Source organism: Pyxicephalus adspersus, chromosome 1, assembly GCF_032062135.1.
Source record: "Pyxicephalus adspersus chromosome 1, UCB_Pads_2.0, whole genome shotgun sequence".
Taxonomy (NCBI): Eukaryota; Metazoa; Chordata; class Amphibia; order Anura; family Pyxicephalidae; genus Pyxicephalus; species Pyxicephalus adspersus.
Genome location: NC_092858.1, coordinates 151975002 through 151998424, shown reverse-complemented (window position 1 = coordinate 151998424; position 23423 = coordinate 151975002). Strand labels below are relative to the sequence as shown.

General features: G+C 37.1%; 2 protein-coding genes across 2 annotated transcripts in view; one reads left to right on the top strand and one right to left on the bottom strand.

The window, feature by feature from the left end:
* Positions 1-23423, bottom strand: part of CMSS1 (cms1 ribosomal small subunit homolog) — a 203814-nt gene that overhangs the window by 18583 nt on the left and 161808 nt on the right. The gene's annotated exons all lie outside the window — the stretch shown is intronic.
* Positions 1456-23423, top strand: part of FILIP1L (filamin A interacting protein 1 like) — a 178198-nt gene continuing 156230 nt past the window's right edge. The window contains exon 1 of the mRNA XM_072431569.1: positions 1456-1813. The gene's annotated coding sequence lies outside the window, so the exon portion shown is untranslated. The remainder of the gene's footprint in view (positions 1814-23423) is intronic.

The following is a 23423-nucleotide window of genomic DNA, read 5'->3' as shown; positions in this document are numbered from 1 at the left end:
ACACCAAAATATGTTTTCTATTTTGATTCTACAGCCAAATATACAGTCAATGGAAGATTTACAGTTTATATTGTTTATTGTTTAAATATAAATGTCCTATAGGTCCAATAGGTCAAAATGTATCTCTGTAGGTCCTTATTCTGCTTTGTACGGTACACCCAACGTAACACTGAATTTGTTTAAAAGCAAAATGACTGGCAAGCATAAACACGGAATTAGTGTTATACTTCATTTCCTAATGTTGAATAATTTTTCAGTTACAATTAGGATTTAAATTGAGCCTTGAAATCTACTAAAAGTATTATCTATTTTTTCAAAATTGGATAACAATTATGATCATATTCCCCATTATATTAAAGCAGACCTTAACTAAAATTTTTACATTACATAAAAGTGTAGACAACCCTTTTGGTAAGGTAAAAATTACCATTGCAGTGATAAAGACAGAATGGAAGCGCAGAGCCCCCGAGGATACATACGTCATGGTTTCCAGGAGGCTTCTGGTTGCTCCTCCTGCACATGCCCGATGCAGAAGGAACTTTTTCTTTAAAGGGGAAAAAACAATGCCAATCTCAAGCATGTGCAGTGAGATTGGCACTTCTTTTTTTCCCATCTACGTCACCAGATCTCAGGCTAGCGCAGTGCGAGATTGGGTGACATAGGCAGAAGAAGAGTAATGAAGATGGCGGGACGAAGGTGGATTCAGGACGATGCGGGACCTAATCCACGAAACCTCAGGATGGATCGACGGATCTGCGAAGGTACAGGTGAGTTGTTTTTTCTTTGTTAAATTTTAAATTGAAATACTGATGATGACACAAAAAATGGTTCTGACTTCAAAACAAAGGTAAACCAACTGACAAAACAAAATTATCAACATATGACCCAAAAATTGATCATAAATATGATTGCTGTGATTGATTTTTCATATAATCAATATTTTCAACCAATCAATTGGAAATATTTCATAGTATAGGACTAGGCTGAGGCTTCATACAAAGATCTCTATACTAACTTTTTACTTTCAAGGTGTTTGCTCTAGGAAACGTGAAAATAAAATTGAAACCATGCAAAATCTACAACTCATACATTTAAATTTACCCAATTTTTCATTAAACAAACAAGAAATTATGTAGATTTATGATAAAAAAACAACTATTTTTAATTTTTTAGGACCCTGACCTTTATATGCAAACATGTGTTGTCTTCCTGGGCTCACTACAGCAAGTCTTGGATAAAAGAAAATAACACATTTTCCCCAAGTCACACTTGCCGTGATTCATTCCACACGCAAGTATCGCTGAATTTTAATATAAGGAACATGTGATGAAGTGCCAAGGCCTAAATATAGCTGTGATATAAGTGCCATTCCCCACTCTTATTATCCCGGGAAGGACAATGTAGGTCCTAGGTAAAATGTTTGTTGTTTGGAAGCAGATGGCTAACTGTATTTTATCCCATTACAGTACAGCTCTGCCTGGCTGGATGTCTCTGTGGATACAGCCAAGCACCAAGGTCAGCTTTTTGACAGGGCCATCTGCCTACAGTGTGAACTATAAGTGGGTGGGTTATATTTAGAGCTGGGGCCAATGAAGAGCTCGGGACCCTAGTGAATTTCCAATGCAGCTCTCCCCAGGCTGTGGCTGCCACACTTTGGTGCTGAGTGCAAGGCTAATAACATTGGGGCTACCGGGGAGGAAAGAGTTAATTTCTGTTCAGAGATCTTATCTGCTGGCTGTCTACCTGTATGTATGGATTTCACCTTTTGATCACCTGACTGCGAAAACTAAATAAGGTAAATGTACGGTTAGGGGTAAGTATGTCAAATTTATTATACATTATATCATATTGTATCACTCTATTGTCATTTATCAGTTTATTGCATTGTATGAGTTTATTATATTTTGTCAGTTGATGCTTATCAGTTTCAAGGGTGTGCTAAATTTCAAGGGTATAGTTATGTTTTACAGCATACTGACCAACAAGCAGGGCATTCTAGGACTTGTAGTTCCCCAGCAATCAGAGTGGACATGTAGTGGTTGTGTACTCCTGTTCTGTACAGTCATTATGTTCTAATGTGATGAGTATGGCTTGATGCTGGAGTCATTAGTTGGTAATCCATTAGACTTAATCTCCTTTCTTTATTGATTACTGAGGTGTGCAAAGTGCTGCATGCATATTAAGGTGCATATATATATATATATATATATATATATATGTGTGAAAAATACAAGTTCCTATATCTGATATGGATATTATATGGTCATAAATATTGCAGAAAATTGTGACAATGCGTGCAAAAGGCATTTAGAGGAAACCTGGCATTTGGAAGTCTATACTATATATGCTGCAGAGGCTGATCACTATCAGAAAAGCAGCTTTGCAGGACTGGAGCGTGAAATGTGAGATTATCTGCACAGTTGCAGGATACATTGATTTGCTGTGTCCATATGAAGGTAACCAAATCCACTCTATGCAGGAAGCAAGAAGAGAGACATATGTTCTCCTCTGACCTTAATTCACGGGGTTAGAAAATACACAATCTACTGTACTTCACTGTAATCCATTGCATGAATGGGGAATACAGGAGCAATGCAGCAAATCACTGCAGAGACTGAAGCTATACTTCCTGGTTTATGAATTAATGTGCAAAGTGCATTAACTCCTAGCAACCTGTCAGTTGATACTGCTGCACTGAAATTGTGAATTGCAATAGTTTACTCACATTATCTTCATGCAGTTTTACTAAACCTAAAGAGCCACATACTTTACCAGTATTCTCCACAGATTTTTTTTTTAATCTGGGTGGAAAGATACTGTGGGCCCTGTGATATGACTCAACTTTTTAGTAACCACCCCAAAACTGCGGGCAGGTTAATGAAAAGTGCCGGGTGGTGCACCCAGCAAAAACGGCCTGGGCAAGACACTGTTTAATAAGGTTACTCTGCTAAAGCTGTAATAAAGTAGTATTATGTGGGTATTCTCATTTTTGCCTACTTTTTTACGTTTTAAAATACATTTAAAATACAGTTCTTACCTTCCCAGTGCATGGTGTGTTCTTGTTCAGCCAAAAACTAATATGCATCAAAAGGATGTGATGTGCTCTCATAACATAAACCTAATGAAAACTATACAAGAGTTTGTCCGTTTTGTCCCAGCAACCGATCAGATTTCAGATGGGGGAAGAATCCGCTTATTGTGTTTGCTATGGACAATGTTATCACTGAATCTAATCATGAGGCATCCTTACCGCGGCATTGAGGTTTACAATTATAAATGATATTGGGGGGCTCGTGCTTTATCAAAACCATTCAAGAGAACATGTCTCTTGTCACACAAGACAGCTATTTTGCTGCTGACACAACCTTAAGGCTTTAAACTTCACCAGAGGAAACTAACAAAAGCACAAAGTAAAATGTAAATCAGACCTCAATAATGTCACCAGTTGTTTGGTCTTAGATTAAAAACCGTTTAATATGATCTCTGTCTGGATACAAGGTAAGGGTTTAAATGAGGGTAGGTGAGAGGAAAAAAAATCACTAGGAATGTGAATCTAGAACACTTATATTTGTAAAGGTGCAGATAAAAAATACACTGTTCTACCAAATGTCGAATGGAGGATTTCACACTAATATTTGCAGACGTTCGCCAACTTGTGAATTTTCCCATTCTTCATCTGGAAATCACAGTAAACTTTAAATCATATCAGGTTATTCATTTATTCCCATCGCAACCGTTGCTTGTACAAGTCCTAAATTGCCTGTGTCACCCAATCGCCCAAAATCTCTCCTGTTTTTTTAAATGTCCTTTATTAATATGGATTGGTTACAGGTTTACAGAAACTAGTAAAATTCCAACTGATCACTTTTCTGACCACGAATAATACAATGCTTTGATTACTTATTATTGCATCAACTTCCTGTGTCCTGAGAGTAACAGAGATTTATCAGTTACATATTTGCAGGTGTATTTCCTACTTGAGCTGTCACAGCATATTTGCTAAACTGAACAATTTTTATTTTACTTACTTGTAATCAGACAGTTTGTATAAACTACTAAAGCATTTCTGCTAAAGCATATACTGTGCGAAACTCATTAGTTCAGACATAATCGCTCTTTACCATTGGGCACACACATTTTTTGTCTTCTTGCTTCCAATTATCTTGATATTGTTAAAATTCGGGGTCTATGAAACCTGATTGGGCCCTGATGCCTACCAATGTCATGCAAATAAAATGGATTACCTGGAAAAGGGACAGTACATGGCCTGGCTGCCTAGTAGGACAATGTTCATAGTCCTGATACCGGCAAACAGGGAAAGTGTTGAGACTTGCAGGTCACCAAGATCCAGGCCAAAATCAATCAATTTGGACTGGATTAGAATTATGTTATTGAGTTGGCATCTCCAATGACCCTGAGTCAAGTTTGAACCCCACCAAGCACATTTGTGACTTTGCTCCTATGCTATGTGCTCCAGATTAAACTTAGAATGAAACATGAAACAATATATACATAAAAACTATTAAATATTGGTAAAAAAAATGTGTACTTGCTCCGCTAATAAACAGAGGAATGATTAGGCTGCCACATGCTTTTCTGGGGCACAGATTACTGTAGTAATAACTAGTGGTGTTATCTGATAGCTTGGTATGCCAGTAATCCTGATAACAGGCCCAGTGCATCAATGCTCATTACTACATTCCATGAAGGACATTCAAATTAAACAGAAATTTGAGCTACTAAAATACAGTTCTGATACATGCTTGCTCATTTCCAATACTTTGAGGCTTATATAAAAACAAACACCAATATTGCAATAAAATCAATGGTTTTCAGCAGAGGAACTTTGTAAAGAAACTATTTTTAATTCCTTGTTTGGAGTTACATTAGATCAACAAAAAATATTAACATATACTGTATATGAATGTATATACTCCATACACAACTTTTTGTCTTTGATAAAAAGTCAATTATTAGAACCGGGGTCTGGTCTGAAATCTCCTGTTTGGGGAGATTTAACCTTACTAGTTCTGCTCGATAGGACAGCAAGTAAGAAGGAATCTCCTACGGGGGACACAAACTGTATTTAGGACTGACTAAAGTATCCATCCAACAATTTCCCATAAGAAGTGAGGGGATAAAATGTTTTTAGTTTAAAATTGGTGTTCTCAGAAGGAGATATCCCCTCACTTCTTAGGTCTAATACCTATTGAATAGACGGGAGAACTGAACAGGTTTTCCTTTCTTCCCTTTGTAAAGACATGAAGGTTAGACTAGGGTCAGGATTGAAGCCCAAGCATGCAAACCAGACCAAAACTAATAATACCCCCCAACCCCTAATGCCAGACTTTTCCCTTTTTTTGTAGCATGTACATACCTATAAATTAATGATGAAGCTGCATATGATCATGCGTAGAACCTTTACATTGGTTTCATTGGGTTTTCAAAAATGTGGTTGAAAAGAAAAAATGGAAAGGGGATAGGACAGATTAGTAAAAGTATGAGAAAGACAAAAAAAGGAAGAACAAAGACAGATGAATATTCCATAATGGGTTCAATGTCTAAGGTAAGGTCACATTTTCAGATGAAATGAATAGATGGATGGATGCCAGGTTTTGAGGAATTTTTCCATCTTACCTAGTAAAATAGTAGAAAGATGTCCATTTGTCATTATCCCGGACAATTCTGCTCTCAATAAATCAAACTGAACAGTGGGGGCTTTCCAGGATCTCAGTGGCTATTTTAGGAACCAAGATAATACATGAAATTATTCGTTTATATAGATTTTGGAAATCGATTCAGAAATGCTACCACTGAAAATGTAATGAATCCTCATTATTTCAGGTCAGTGTGAAAGAGGAGACTAGCGTACTCATATCACATACCAGTCACATGCATATAGTGAATGATTTCCACTGTGTTTAATTAGCAAAAAAACTTCTTTACAGAGAGTTTGAGAAATATCATGCAACTTGTGCAGAGCACACAGATACCTGTACACTACAAAAGTTCACAAAAAGATGTTAGTGCCTTGCCTGTTTTCTTAAAGTTTATAATTATATAGGCAGCAAACTCTGCCCTTTAGGCCATCTACAGCCTAGCCAGTAATCTGTTCCGGCCTAATGTCCCCCTGGTTGATCTGGCCTGATCCCGGCTGGCAGTGGTCAGCAACCTGTGGCTCTTGAGCCTCCTTGTTATGCCTCCCTTCCCTATTTACCGTGGCCAGCGTTACCACTTATGCCGCCGGGGTAAGGGAACAAATTCCTCTCCTCCGTATGCATTGCGGAGGAGAGAGAGTTCCCTTCAGGGGTGTTCCTGATGGGTGGCGGAGCCATTAGCGCGGGAATCGAGAGAGAGAGCCCGGCCTAGTGTGCCTTCTTGACCTCCCAAAATGGCCTAGTAGCCAAAAAAGTTTGCTGACCCCTGTTCTCAAGTGAATTACACACTTTCATGCCTGAATGAGTTATGTCTTATTTTTTGGTGACAGTTGAATAACAATCATTGTACAGAGGGGATGCTCGACTATTCTATTCTATGAAGAGGAAAGGGAGAGTTCCTCATTTTGGGGATGTCTATAGAGTTTAGAGTGACATCGGCTGTTATCAATAGCTTGTGATCCAATATGGCGGATTACCAACGACCACCTCCACATTCCAATATATGGCACAACATACAGGTAGTCCCTGAGTTAAGGACATCCGACGTACAGACGACTCCTAGATACGAACGGTGCTTCCCTGCTTGTTCGTGTGCAGGACAAGACTTGGTGGGGGGAGGGGGCGGTTTGCATGACTTGCAGAAGAAATCTTTTGCTAAACACAGCTGAGACTGAGCTCTTGTAACACATTGATGATGAAGACAAACTCTGCAGTTGTTTCTTTTTGCATATCAAAGCACAGCTTTTTATTTTTTTGCTTTCTTTGTGATTAACCCACAGTGAGGCTTTTATACAGTAAATGACACCACACTGCCTAATAATATGTTGAGACAAACATCTGTCCTAATTACATTTATTAAAATAATATACCTGCTCCGACCTACATACAGATTTAACCTAAGAACAAACCTACAGTCCTAATCTCCTATGTAACCCGGGGACTACCTGTATCTTGACTAGATTAAACTTAACCAAGATTGTGTGTGAGTATGTACTGTATATATGTATGTGTATATATAAATGTATATACTATAATCAATAAGTTCATGGTTCACACTCACAGTTTTCTAAAAAAAAAAAAAGGCAATAATACTATCCCTTTTTGTTAGTGGTAATTGTACATTTATCTAGGAGCAGATTACACATTTATCCTTTATATATTGCATAAAAAACACAAACACAAAAGGTCACAGGTGCTAAATTACAGCCCTGTGGTCAATACCAAATGGAATGCAATTCCATTCATTTTGATGTACCACAACTTCCTCTTCCACCTCCACTGACTGTAGATGTGTACTTCAATGACCTTAAGCCCAGTGTTTCCTTGGCCTCTTGGCATGAGCTCAGAATGTCCCTATTCGTCACGGCTCTTGGCCGCATTTGTACAGTTCACTAAATAAAGCTGCAAGAAAGCCGAGTGCAGCACTTTCCGCTAGCTGCCTTTCTAAGAACAGTACATAGCGTGGAGCTGTCTATCGTACACAGTTGTGTTGAAGAAGAAAGTGACCTGCTCTGCGCTAGTTCCAGGCACTTACATATCCTGGGATCATTATTGACATAGTCATGAAAAACAAAACCGGATTCTGGATGGCTTTACATCAGATACTTTTAACAATTCTAAGCCAATATACTTAGCCTGAGTTATGGAAAATATCAGTCAAGAGAATGGTTTCAATTTACAATTGCCTGTAGAACCATTACTGATTTTTGTTTTATTTAATTATATGATTGGCACATTTCACATCAGTACTATCTTTAGCTGTAAATATGAGACCCTACACCAGAAGACATATTAAATACTCCTACCTAGGAATATAGGTACAAAGAGACCAGATAACCCGACTACTGTAAAATGTTTATTAATATGCACAAGCAACCTATGACTATTCATTGCATGGCCGGATGAGGAACAGGTAAGCAAACCTGGCATGTAAACCACAACAGTGAATCAATATGTACACAAATACTGTTATTGTGAAGTCTAAAATGTACATTGGTGCAGTCAAATAATAAAGCTGCTGGCCAACTAATGTGGAACCAAAAGAATAAATATTATTAGTGCTTTATCCTATAGGCAAACCAAATTTTGGAACAGTGTGTCTGTATTTTAATGTGTAATGACTTTATTCTGTGTGGAGCAGGAAGAGGAAGTGGAAATCCAATATAAAGTAACAGAAGTCACCTTCTTCTTGGAAACCTGTGACTGTTTTAGCAATATATAGATAACTTGCAATATGATCTTTGGTACACTTTTCAGTTACAGTCTTTAGTAGCAGAATTAGGCATATGGGTTTACATGTTATTCTGCTTGGATCGTGGAAAAATGTTTTCTTTGCATGGACGCTGGAGGTGAGCAAGCTATGAATATAAGTTTAGCGTTTGTGATGTGTTTTCCACCTGTGAAGAAGCAGAATTCTCGGTATGAAATAGTGCAATGGTCAAAAAGTCATCCTGATGCAACATGGAACACGGGCCTGGAATTCTTACTAGAGAGGTGCTGAGTGGGGCTGCCTGGATCATAACATGATATGCTACAACTGGTGTAACATTTCACTGGGCATACGTCCTTTTGGAGCATTTATATTGTGGCTAAAAGCAACACAGAACGTTTCCATTCTTCTAGATTTATTACAGAATATTTGTTAGGGCATTTATTATTAATCTATCTTTTGCATTTCAAACTTAATATAGATACAACAAATTATTTTAATTAAAGACCATATTTATGTACACATCCATTACTATATAAGCTGCACAGATATAAAATAACAGTCTCTCTCTTCCAAACTAAGCCACGGTGACAGCTGTCTACTGCTGGAAGGAACAGACAATTTGATTGCTGCTGTTCCCTTCTGATAAATACCTGGCACCGTCCTATCCACTCTACCCCTCTTCTAAGGACATGAACTTGTAACTTGGCAAAACCACAAGTTTATTGTTCTGCAGACTCAAGTTTGATGATGGCGTCCTCCTAGCCCAAGACTAAATCACTAACCTCTAAAGCCTATAGTCTGCCATATAGTGATAATCAAAGGACAGTTTGGAAGATGCCAGTTAAAGCGCAATTCCTGATTCATTTTTTTTTTTTTGTGTGTGTGTGTAGGTAGATTTTTTAGTAACTAATATTTTTGTTTTACCCCTAGGGTTTGCCTGTTAGGATAGGAAATGTGTATAGTTTGTCTAGCCCTTAATCATATGATATAACAAATATGAAGAAGAAAATGATTTGCAGAGAAAAGGTTTTGCAGTAAAAATATTTAAGAAAACACAATAAATTTAATGACATTAAATGGCCCTGAGCTTAACATAGATCAACTATGGTAATACCCTGGCAATACATTGGTCTCCTATACTATCTTGGTATAAGTTTTACCCATGTTAGGGAAAGCACATGGGGTTGTATGTACACTTTGTAATAGATATCTCATACCCCTACGCTTTTCGCTGGGGGTTTCATCGGACTGTAAATTGTTGGTCAAGGATGTATAGGAATGATCATAAAACGTTGAGTAAGGTGCAAAAAGGAAAGACACATAGTGTGCTAAGACAAGATTGTCCTATACAGGAGAAAGGAATTTTTTGGTTGGCTGCCTCTCTGACCGTAACATAAACTTCACTAATTTAGGGTTCTAAATATGTTAGTGGTGGGTCACCCTTAAGCAACATTTTATGATCTTTCCTATACATCCTTGGCCAAGAATTTACAGTCTCAAGAAACCTCCTGAGGAAGCTCTCTGGGCGGAACGGGTCAGGATATGAGATACCTATTGCAATGTATACATACAACCCCATGTGCTTTCCCTAACATAGGTAAAATTTATACCAAGATAGTATAGGAGGAAAATATATATCCAGGGCGTTAGCATAGTTGATCTATGTTAAGCTTGGGGCCATTTATTGTGTCATTAAGTTTATTGTGTTTTCGTAACTATTTTTGCCGCAAAGCCTATCTTTTTCTTCTTCATATTTCTTATATCATATGATTAAGGGGTAGACAAACTATACACATTTCCTATCATAATGGGCAACCCTAGGGGTAAAACAAAAATATTAGTTACTTCGAAATCTACCTACACAAAAAAAAAAAATGAATCAGCAATAGCGCTTTTACTGGCATCTCCCAAACTGTCCTTTGAGTATCAATATATGGCAGACTATAGGCTTTAGAGGTTAGTCAGTCAGTCTTTTTCTTCTTCATATTTGTTATATTGTAGGTAGATTTCACCTCCCTTCTTCATCTTTCCACAAGCCGGATGTCTATATCCTATTTTTTATTTTTATATATTTGTTGATCATGCTTTAGGGGTGCATCATTTACCCAAGTCAACTCTTACGGGTGCAATTCTATAGTCCAAAGAATAGATATTCTTTTGCTTCCTTTTCCTCCAGACAGGAAGTAATTGTATTCCACAATTCCAGGTAAAATATTCAAAACAAGGATACAGACATCAGTAAAAATCTCATGATGGACTGTCATCTGTATGGCAATTAGATTTCAGCCTTAAAATTAACAGGACAGTGCTGTGCCTCTTTGTATTTCCTCTCTGTGATTACACAACTGTAATTAGTAGTATCATCCGCTGTAATGTGTTGGCTCCCAATAATAGATTATAATAGTAGTAATAGGAATATCTTTTTTTTACCAAATTAGCATCTCTCTACCCTGCACATATTCCAAGTCATATGTACTTCAGGCTGAGCCAAGGCTTGAGGATTGTCTATAATTTTGTTTGTCTCAGTTGCCTATGTTATCCTGCCAAGTCCCGATGCTTATGACTTGTATTACAATTTAATCATCTGATCTCTTAAACCAGAAGATTAAAACAAGGACATCTGCAAGTATCTAGTTCACATGCATACACAATAGAAATATACAATCCTAATCTTTTGAGCCGTATTATAGAAAGAGCTCAAACAATTTAATTAATTTAGCCGATTTCAATTCCTTTAAATTAGCAGGTAATTTGTTAATGTTCCTAATCTAAAGGTTTGATGCAGATGTATAATGTTTTATTGCCAGAATGGCCATGTGGTGTGTTAGCCATCAACGAGTTGAAAATCTGAAGTCTATTTATTTGTAAATTAAAAAAAAAACACATTAAAGGTTACTTTAGGTAAATAGCGAAACACACATATCAAAATATCATACATCTAAATGTTTTACCTGCCAAAGGATTAGTACAGAATTTGGTGTCAACTACATTACAAGAATGGATCCAATCTGCCTTTTATCCAAGGTTCGGTTTGGGGAGGTGTAATGGTGTGCGGGATATTTTCTTGGCACACTTTGGGCTTTTAAGTACTGAGCACCAAAGTACCTATCTTCTGATGTTCTGTTACATCCAGCAGGATAACATGCCATTTCACAAAGCTCAAATCATCTAATACTGGTTTCTTGAATATGACAATGAATTTCCTGCACTCATACGGCGTCCACATTTACCAAATCCTAATTCTATAGAGCAGCGTTGTCCCTAACATTTTGCAGCTCGTGGACCACTGTATCTACGGACTCCACGCTGCGAATGCACAGTCCTGTGTCACTCAAAGGGGAAGAAACTTCCCCCAGAGTGAAATCATAATGCCAGAACCTGATCTCCTGACGCTCAGACCTGCGATGGGAGAGAGGGCGGGTTGTGTCCAGAGACACTCCGAGCCTGCGATCCGTACGGGTGACGTAGTCCGCGGCTCTGGCTGGTGTACCCCCCAAGCAGGGTCCTTCTCCTGACCCCGCTGGGTGGTGCACCAGCCAGAGCGGCCGACCACCGCTGGTCTCCATGCTCTTGTGGCCACCTTGCAGATGGCCGCCGCCCACCAGGGGTTGGAGACCCCTGCTATAGAGTACCTTTGGGATAAGGTCAAATAGGAAATTTGCATCATGAATGTGCAGCTGACAAATCAGTAGCAACTGCATGATGCTCCAAAGTCAAAATTGACCAATCAAATTTCCCTCACCTTGTTAAATCTGTGCCATGAAGAAATACAGCAGTTTTTTAGGCAAAATTTGGTCCAATCAGGTACTAGGAAGGTTTCCCTAATCAAGTGAACTTAGATGTATATTTATCTATATTAAAAGTACATTTATAATGAAGATAATACTAATGGGTCCCTTTAGCTATTTTGGTCCCCTGTAGAGAAGCACAGGTTTTATATGTGGAATGAGCTGTACCACTAACCCAAAACAAAAAGTAGAAACTTTGATAAGCCATGGTGTTTTTGGAATGTTAATAGTTTCTGGGTTTTCAGGTAGGAGAAGTCCAATATCACTTCATGATTTGGCTGCCTCTGCTGTAGGTAGGCGACTCATCCTGTTTAAAATGGTAAAATCTGACAGCACAAGAGAAACGTGATTGATATTCTTCCCTTTCTATTTGTTGTACAAGCAAAGAAAAGCCAAAAACAGCTCTCAGGTCTCAGATCATATTCACTTACAGGGTAACATGTGCCAGCCTTTGAGATTTAGATCTATATTTATTTTGACATGGATTCAGAAAGACGCATGTGTAGTCTTGGCTGTCACCCCGATGCAAGCTTGTCTTGCTGTAGAATATGTGGAGATTAAAATGTGCTAGTGACACTGCCCTTTCAGAAGGTTATTACCAGGAAAAGCTATGTTCTGAAGTGATTAATAATGCCGTCCTCAGCTGGTCAGTCAAACGTACGTTCCTATAAGTGGCATCGTGCCACATGGAATAAAAGCTATTATTATCTCATGAAATCCATAGCCCTGAGGTCCTGAAAAGGGTTCTGCTCTGCAAGCTGCACGCTGATAGAAATAGACATATTTGGGAGAAATTCAGAAGAAGGTGGGTCATTCTGTTGGATCGGAAAGACTAAATACAGCCTTTAATGTGTTGATAAAATCTATAATATAATTCAGCATTTTTTGGAAATTTAAAAACAAATTGATAGAAAAGTAACGCCATAACAATAACAAATAAAGAGGTAACCAAGCAAGCTTCCAATGTCTATTGCACATAACCACTGCAGACGACATAAAAGCATGTAGTGACCTATTTTACCTTATTTAGGCTACTCCCTGCAGCAGGCCTGGTGTAAGGTGGCACCACTACAAAACCTCACCACTAAGTAGCCAAACACCAGACCCGAACAATTTGTTGTCAGCAGGAATGTCAGTTGTGCATAAAATGCAAGAATGTATTTTGCCCAACACATTCTCCACTTCCCATTCACCCAAAATAAAAGGTTTGCCTGCTTAGTAATGAGCATTAAATTCTGGGAGAAAATGTGAATTACCAGGTTTTGCAACAGCAGGGGTAGAGTCAGCAAAAATTAGATAGGGATCAGAGTAAGGCCTTCTATATTATTGAAAATTATTTATTGTTTCCTTTAGGTGAGCTTTACATTGTTTCTGAATTTAGAACTCAATTAAATAGTAAATGAAATACAATTTCCTAATGCATAGGTTTTGAGTTTTTCTTTTATTTTACCTTAAACAGATCTCGTAACATTTCCCATTAAAGACAAAATGGAAGAGTCTGTTAAAAGCTTCCCAGCTGTATGCACCAATATGCACAACCCCTGCTGCTCCAAAAAAAACCTAGTATGTGCACTGCCCATGTCTAATGGCCATTGCTAGCCCTGGCCCCAGTCATATAATGGCAACGCCAGCCCAAATCAGGTATATTTATAGTGGCGGACACAGAAATACCATTGCCACTGTGAAGGTTAGTATAAAGTGGTTGGGGAGTGGGCCTTATACTGACCCTCTCACTGTGCCCAGAATGATTTAAATTGAAAAAGATTGTTTTATTCATGCTTTTGTGTTTCACTTCCGTCACTCCATTTGCTTAGCAAAAACAAACTAAATAAATAATGCATTACCATATTTATTTAGTATATTTATTTACTCTAGTAACTTAACTAGTAAAAAATCAGCAGTAAAGCACAACCATTGTGCAGCAGTATAGCACATAATATACACATGTATCTATTATATAATTATAATTACAAAAATAAACAATGACTATCACATTGTCAACTGCAAAATTTAACCACAAAGTGACTGCAGGTAGAAAGAGACCCAGACCAGTACAATGCCAAATGAGTGAGTGAGTCACAAAAGAAAAATTAACTGAAGAAAAGTAAATGATTTCAGGAAGTACAATCCCAATGGCCCAGTGAAGTGGTTTCTTAATAAAATAATACCTATGCTTGTTGTAATAGCAGAACTATTCTAGAATTCTGTGCCTAACCACTAGATAAAGAAGGATAGCTATCTGAAGTTTTCACACAGCAATAAGCAGAATTTTAACTTTTAAGACTGAACAAAACTTATGCTTCAAAAACTTTAACATATGAAACATAAAAGGAGGTTGAATCTGATTAACAAAGTTGAAGACCCAAATTTTACTCAATCAGAGGCTAGAATTACAAAAGACTGGAGAAAGAATATTGATTAGTTGCAATGCACTATAGCCGTAATAGCAGGGGAGCATTATTTTGGGACAGAATCCAATATTTGAAGACATTTTTTGATGCAACATCAAGGGGACATGTTTGTGAAGGTTCTGGTTTATTGATTATATCTAGTAGTAGTGACATTTACCTGTACTGGTTAATATAATATTCAGGACAAATTAAGAAGCATGTAAAACTTCTTCAACATACTAAAAACAAATGCAGCTGAATGTAGGAAACTATTACTATATATTGGGGGACGTGTTGTTTTCATGGGTTGGAAATATACTTGTGTCTAGCAGGGGTGATGACTTGTACCTGAGGCTCCTTTAGTGTGAAAAATTGCTTTGAGTTCTAGGCCATCTCTTAGCTCAACCTACTGGTATGATGTTAATCTATATCTTACTTAGAAGAGAAAGAAGGTGTTTGTTTTGCAGTTGTTTGATCAACAATATATCTCAATTGTATTCATTTGCTGCATAGTACTACCCTGATTTGTAATATATATGTCATACATATGTATCCATTCATGAATGTTTTGTGTTTCACTTTAAATGTATTCGGTTTATGATATTAGCCCATCGCACCTTTTAGTGGGGTAGAGTATTTGTTGGATTACTGGCAGAAAGTTACAACTAAGACCCTCAGTGGCTGAACTGTTTAGGAAGTTTGTCATGATGTGTATGGTCTATTATTACTGTGTTGGGGATGGATTTGTTAAGTGTTTTATTTTAAAGTGTAAATAATAAGCAATTAAGCCACCTAAAGTTCTCAGGATTGTGCAAAGCTGAAAGTTTGCTATAATACCTTCTAGTCTAATGCATGCAAATATATTACTGTCCCATGTCCGCTTAAATCCAAGACACAGTAAAACTTATTTTCCAAATTCCACACAGGCATTTTTTGATGCTGCTATACGCTACATTTTTCCATTAATCAACTCAACAAGGTAAAAGCCGCCTTAAACCTTAGAACAACAACCCTGTGCCCAATTGCTGCCGACACTTGCCTTGTGTTATGCAAATGCTGCTAACTTTGGAACATAAAAAGCTGATAAGACCATTGCTTGGGGAATAGTGCATGTTACTAATCAAATCTCTGGATGGAGACATCGGGTTTCGACACTTATTTTCAAGTTAAAAACAAAGCTACATGTGTTTTTTACTTAGCGACTGTGATTCATCCAGGAACAGGCTACCACTGCTTGAAAAATTGGCTAAATATTAAGAAAACTATGTTTTAAAAACTTGTCAAACACCAAACATTTCCAGGAACTTGCACAACTCTGCAGCTTATTTTAGAAACAAATTGCCTTTCTTTTTATAATCCTGAGGGAAGGATGCGGCCACATTTTTTCAGGAAAAGGACAGAGTAAGCAGATCTCCAGAGCATCATTTTTCAGCAGGCTTGGAGGACCTGTAATGGAGAAACACTGAAGCTCCTTAGAAGTGTGTTGCTGTTTTGAAAAACAGTGCAGAGAGGATAAGATGTTCATTACAGCAGTATTTATAACGTGGTTATTAAGTGAATCACCGACATCACCGTGTCCCCAGAGCTCTGCATAAACACCAAAAATAAACCATTGCCTGCAAAAATGACAAAGTCAATATATATAATAAAAATACCCTAACACTTGTCAGCTAACTGTATCAGCTTGACATTTAATTTACCTAAAATTTACCTTACAACATAAGAAAAGAGTTGTTTATTTGATTTCTGGGGATTTTGTTTTGTGTTGATGTTTTGTATGAAGAAGTGGATGCTTTTAAACGAAACGCGTCACACATTGAGTAAAGAAGTAATTTGGGATGTTGTTACCTCTAATAAGACCTTGATATTTCTTCACTGCGGCATATCATTTTGTTGTATAATTTACCATGTTTTGATATTTTGTAATATAGTTATCTTTTTCTTTAATATTTGACATATACTTTTAAGTGGTATGAGATGATCTTTTTGATCAAAAACGCCACCACAGTTATAAGGGTGCTAAAATTAAAGTCATTACTCTTACTATGTAAATACCTTGTACTGAAAGCTGGATTTAAAGTTTAACACTATCCAAAAAAAAATAGCCAGTTAAAAGGGAAAACAGCAATGCTTAACCTAATTTGAGAACTGTCTCCTGTAGCAATTCCCTTATGCCACTAGATGTAGCCAGACTTTTGGAACGCATAACAGGTTCCAACTTCCACTAATTCCAGGCTGTCATGAATCCATCTCCCCATTTCCCCGGGGTGAATCATCATGGCATGCTGGGCTCCCTGTACTATTGCACTATAGGTTGCAAATTTGTCATTATTTGAGAACTATTCAGTAATGATGGCCAGTGCAAAGAAGAATACATGTCTACATGTCTATCTTCCATCACAAATCCACATAATAAGGGGTTTATTCTTAATCTTAGGACAGTGGCCAAAGGCATGCTAATAATTCCTCTTTTGAACCTTGGGCCAAATGTACATTTACAGCTGCTGGTTAACAGCACAAATACAACCTATTATTATAAAGCTTTTTATTCCAGACTGCATATAGTCATTTCGGGCTGGTTTGCCATTATCAGTGCAGAGTTTGATGTAGGACTTTTTGGTGTCCGTATGTCCACTTTAACATCACAAGTATGCCTGGTCTTTTTCTGCAAACCTGCAAGCCTTGTTTCCAAAAACTGCACCAATGATGGCCAACAAGCCTGCAACAGCCATATGCTGTTTGAGAAAAAAGGCTCTTTACTATTTGATTATGCTGTATCTGTGATTTAAATCAGTACTGGAGAAATAAATGGGAGTAAATAAAAAATGTTGTGATTGCTTTGCCTGCTATGGTAAAACAATAAATAAATCTCATGACACATTTGACCTAAGACCACTTTCTTGCTGTATTTCCTTGGGTGTCTTTCAAGTGTTTTACATTGACACTTAATGCTCATTCGCAGAGGTTTTCCTTTTCAATAGCTTTCAACTGTGCACAGTTTGGAGAAAATACTGTTCTTTTGGAACCAGACATCTATATTTCTTTCTCAGATGTCACTATTTTTTTTATCTAATATAAAGAATCTATTAAAAATACATTATTGTATTATTATTGTAAAAAAGTATTATTTGTAAAGTAACCATTAAAACAGTTTTAATGTTAAACCAAAAAACATGTTTTAAAGCATTATTCCTTTAATCCAACCTTTAAAATATTCAATTGGTTATTTTAAAATGCTATAATAAAGGATTAGTAAAAATGAAAAAGGCTATTTTGCATTAAATTAATCAATATTTGGCACAATCTTTATTAATCAATATTTGGCATATTCTTCACGGTCTGTATAACTGAAGGTATATGAGGAGGCCATAACCTTTGTATCCATGTTTAATGCTATAATCATAATATTAATAAGATAAATAAAAAAGATATATTATAAATATTAATATATATTTCCCATTTCAAAAAGTTGGGAGGTAATATTATTAGCCAGTGTTTATATAGCGCCGATATATTACGCTGTACAAAGTCCATTTTCATGTCATTAGCTGTCCCTCAAAGGGGCTCACAATCTAATGTCCCTACCATAGTCATATGTCATTACCACAGTCTAAGGTCAATTTTTGGGGGAAGCCAATTAATCTAACTGCAAGATTTTGGATGTAAAATGAAAGCCGAGAGCCCAGAGGAAACCCAGGCAACCATGGGGAGAACTGTCAAAATCCATGCAGATAGTATCCTGGCCAAGATTGGAACCTGGGACCTAGCGCTGCAAAGGCCAGAGAGCTATCCACTGTGCTGACCATAGGTATGCTATTGTATATTGCTGCCTCCCTTCCTACTTCTAAATAGTTTTTATATTTACTGAAGTCCCAGTAGAATTTCTAGTGTAGTAAAACTTTAAGTTCATCCTTGCAGAACATAACTGCTCCCCAGGGACAGCAAACCATGATTCTCATAGTCATGTTATTTCCTTTGCTTTGGAATCATGTTTTTATAACCCCAGTACACAGACATATCCTTCGAGGATTTTTTTGTATTACTAAATATACAGAAAAACCAGTTAACCTTTTTTAAAAAAAGTGCTAGTGAAATAGTCCAGGTGTTGGGACACACTTCAGAGCTTGTTGGTTCTGATGATTGACATGAATATGGGCAACATCAAACCTCTACAGACATCTCTAGCTTTTCATTTATATAGGACCAATGTATCAATCTGGTTGAGTTTTCCTGGTAAACTATTGTTTATCCCATGATGCTGGGTTTGGATACAATCTATATAATAATTAACAAGAAACAAATATATTCCTAGCTTTTTTATGATGCAAACAAAACAACCATCTATATTACCATTTACAGAGGACCACATATGCCGAAATCCTGTTATATTTCTTTGGAGCAGAGTTGCATCTGAAGATCAGACTACAGACATGTCACTTCCATATTCAGCATAGCTCTGGTGATGGCAACATGATGTAATTACATTTTTATTTAAAGGTTTTCTGAACTGCAAGTTTAAAATAACCAATGTACCTGCCAGTGCCAGAATAAGGAAGAATTTCAACAGCTACTTCCCAATTTATCTTTGCTCAATATAACTTTTTTCCTGGTAATTATATGTATCAGCTACGGACAAGAAGAAGGCTCTTAAAATAAAAAGACCAAACACATGACACATTGTACAATGGCCTTAAAGAAAACTGTAACACATCCTAGATTGTAAGCTCTTTGGGGCAGGGTCCTGCACTCCTCCTGTGTCACTGTCTGTATCACTGTCTGTCATAGGCAACCCCTATTTAATGTACAGCGCTGCGTAATATGTTGACGCTACATAAATCCTGTTTGTTATTATTATTATTATTATTATTACTTAGTTATAATAATAATAATAATAATAATAATATCACTGGTACAGAACAACAGATGGTCAGATTTTATCATACTTGCATACTTACATTAGGCATGTTGGCTAAAGGTAGACTGTGGCTTGATACTTTGACCCACTGCTATTGTTGTATTGTATTTGAATTTTATTACCCTGATATCACCAGCCAATGAGAACATTTATCACCTTATGGGGGAAACGGATGCCTGCAGTGTGCATTGAAGAATCAACATTGGTTAGCTCAAACAGAGCCAATATTTGTTTGTTTTTTACAGAACCAAATTGTAAAAACCGTTATAAAAAAAGTTATAGTCAGTATTGCCATATGCCGGTGATAAGATCCCATGATAATCCTGGTGATGACGCAGTTAGGGCTGGTTCAGACCACTATGCATTTCACTATAATACATGCTATAACCTACCTAAAAAAACAAAAAAAACAAAAAAAAACAAAAAAAAAAACACTACATTTTATGCCCCGCAATGCACGTTAAGTATTGTGGTGCACTGCAGTAAATAGTACTGCTATGCACAGGTGTCAACATACATTTAAATGCATTGGGTAGATTTAACTTATTTAAGAAGTTTATTGAAGTTCTTCACTGTCAATAGAAATATATAAAGCTTAATGTAATGCCTGCCCTGAATAATCGCAACAGAGAATTTTAAGAGAATATAGAAAGAAAGAGGAGCTTTTCTGGCATACCGATTGTATATTACTCAATTCAAGTAACAATAGTTAATTTTCAATGGCACTGTCAAAAACAATAATCATTAATCGAGCCAAAAGAGGGACTGTACTGCTAATGCACCATAAAGTATTTTCAGCAGTGGCCTGCTCATTGAAAGTCCAATGAATAATTACAGTCATATTTGTTACTGACGCATTTCTCCATAAAAAATGTGCAAATGTAGGGGCAAATCTATCCATAAACACCTTAAACAAATAATAACGGTCAGTACATAGCACCAGTACAGACATTTTCATAACCAGCAACACATTGCACAACCAAGATTAATGTTGCTTCAATAATGCCAACAATTAATGTTAGGAGATAGGTCAAATTTCACATCATATCAAATGACCTTTGTCACTTGCCAATTTCTGGACAAAACAACTTTAAATAGGTGAAGGTCAGACCGTAATTTTTAACTGTATATTGACAAAACCAAATATATGTCTCTGATCCTTTCTGCAAAAATTATAATTTACACAAAAACATATGAAATGCATCAGAGAAATCATAAAATTCTATACTAAAAAATGCTTTCTTGTGTAATGTAAATGGGACTTTACTGCATCAGGCCAATAAATGTCTTATACAAAGACTTCTGCATTCTTCTTTTTTACATGGACAAGGAAGGAGGCTCCATGATTGGACACTGTGGGGTTCCGTGCAGAATTTGACAAATTAGGTTTTTTTCAGACAATCTGCTTCAGGATCAACCGTGCTTCCAACCACTCCCATTGAACTGAATTGAAGCAGTTGAGAAGCACTTTGTGCGTGCAGTTGCAGGCAGTTGTGGTCATGGTGGATTGTGACCATGGTGGCTGAATGCAGCATGTTGCTTCTGGCCACCCCGAGCCGCTTTTGTTGACTTGAATGCAACTGTGGTTGGAAAGCAGTTGAATGGGGTTGCTTCCAGTTATCCACCAGTTTCCTGAAAAACACTGAAACACAGGACGCCTCAAATGTATGAGTGAGGTTACAGTTGAACTGTGGTTGACAAAACAACCATGGGATAAAAGCTGAGTATTGAAGAGGGGTGGCTGGGAGTGGCTAACAGCACAGTTTCCTCTGAAAGGGGCCTTATTGTACTGTATATCCATTTTGTCTAGGATTTTTCAACCTAAAGAGAGGTCAGTTTGTTGGACAATCTGTTTTTTACCAAACTAAACTGGCCATTTCCTGTGAAACATTCTATATATTTCGGCATAGTCTTCAGCTAGGACATTTCGTATTTGGTGGATATATATACCTTTCCCTGGCTGGCCTCCAGATAGTATATTCTAGAACATCACAGCTTGTAACAGATCTATAGATAAGTCCTGTAGCATATTTCTGCTCAAGTAACTGTACAAGAACACTCAGCAAGGGCAAAAGAAGAAAATGAGCGGATCTAATAATAAAGCGCTGAAGGTAAAACTATTATTGCAGCAAACATCTATTTCGGTCTTCTTATGGCAACGGAGAGTAAACACATCCTGTAAAGGAAAGTACAAGCAGATATAGCAAAGTAAAAACGGTCAGAATTTTAGTTATGAATTTAAAATAGATCCTCACTTTTCCCCAAACACAGAATTTGGGTAATCAGAGTAGGTGTGGATACCTGTTAACACCATCTGGCTATATTGTCCAGATCCGGGTCTCATCTTCTTTTAGGACCTCTACTGTCTTGTGCATCCATGCTATATGTCACCATCACTGTACTTTATGAAGAAGTTTTAAATACCGGATTGTTGTATACGATTTCTGCAGCATCCGAGAATTAAGACCATATTGATGAGTAAAAAAAAAACAAAGCACACTGTTCCAGGATATATGTCTACCTTCTGGATGAGCTTAGTCAATAAGCTTTTGGGAAGGGTTTGCATACCAGCGAGGCATAATTTGGGACTAAAAAAAGTCTGGAATCAGTGGGATTAAATGCCCCCATGTCTTTGGAGCAATGGTGCTTTATCATAGGTATTTAGTGGCATAGGACGTTTACCAACATTGGCATTCATTAGGATTCTGAAGGTCCTCTTACCATTGGTGTGCAATGGGATCCTAAAAATCTCCCTATCAATAGTGTGCACTAGGATTCTTGAAGAACCAGTTATTAATACATTTTTGTACACTTAGCTACATATCCCTCACCACTCTTAATACTATAACTGGCGCTATATAGGCAACATGAGGCTGGATATTACCTTGCAAAAGAAGACCCAAGAAACTGCTGGGTACTGCACCATGCTGTGATCTAGTGCATGGCACCAAGTGCTTGTGTGCCATTTATAATCGATCAGCATACTCAAAATGTTCTGCAACTACAAATATTCATTGCTTTAAAAGGGCAAACTATCGGCCACATTTCAAACTATACAATGCTTCTCAAGAATTCAAGCTAGAAATGTATAGAGAGTCCATAAAACAGGCCGGAAACTTCATCTTGCCTATAAAAATTGTACAAAAAAACCTCCAAAAACTGTGGAAAAATGTACAGATTTCAAATCCTGAATAGGAGTATCAGTTATTTATCAACTGCAGGCTTCAATATTTACTTGTTTGCTTCCCGAATATTGGTCGGTTGTTTGCAGGATATGCCTATAAATTATATATTATTGTTACAATCATCCACAATCGTTTTGTTTTAATACCAGATATAATGACCAAAATCCTACTGATAAATTATCACTTTTATGTAGGTAATGCATTTAAATATAATTGTTCTATATAACTATTGTTAAAAGATTGAAATAATCATATCTCCAGAAAGCAATAAATCTAGGTGAGTTATTAAATAAAATGTATATTTGAGTAATTATCATTATGTATGGCCAGGATTCAGATATTTCCATGACTAGCTCATTGTCATTGCAGCCGGAATCTGCAGGAACGCCGCAGTAATTGCATGGTGAGCCGATGCCATCTGTTGGTTAAACAAGGATGTGACTTTGCTTTTTTCTGGTACTTAAAACATGACTTCATTATACTGCAAAAGAACCTAATGTGATAAAAGCGCAAGTATGTATTCCTATAGGTCTGTGAAGGCTCTCATTTATTCAGGGGCATTCTATATCCAGTGTTAGTAACATTCAAACAAACTTATGCTTAATGTTGAAATATTAAAAGAACAAGTCCAATGGAATGTACCTAACTACCACTATGGATGCATTCCTTATTCTAGTTACACAAGCAAATCACTGCTGGAATAGCAGATGAGAACCAACCACTGCTATACTCTTGTGGGATCGCCAAGAGAAAAGGTTCCTACAACCCATGTGTG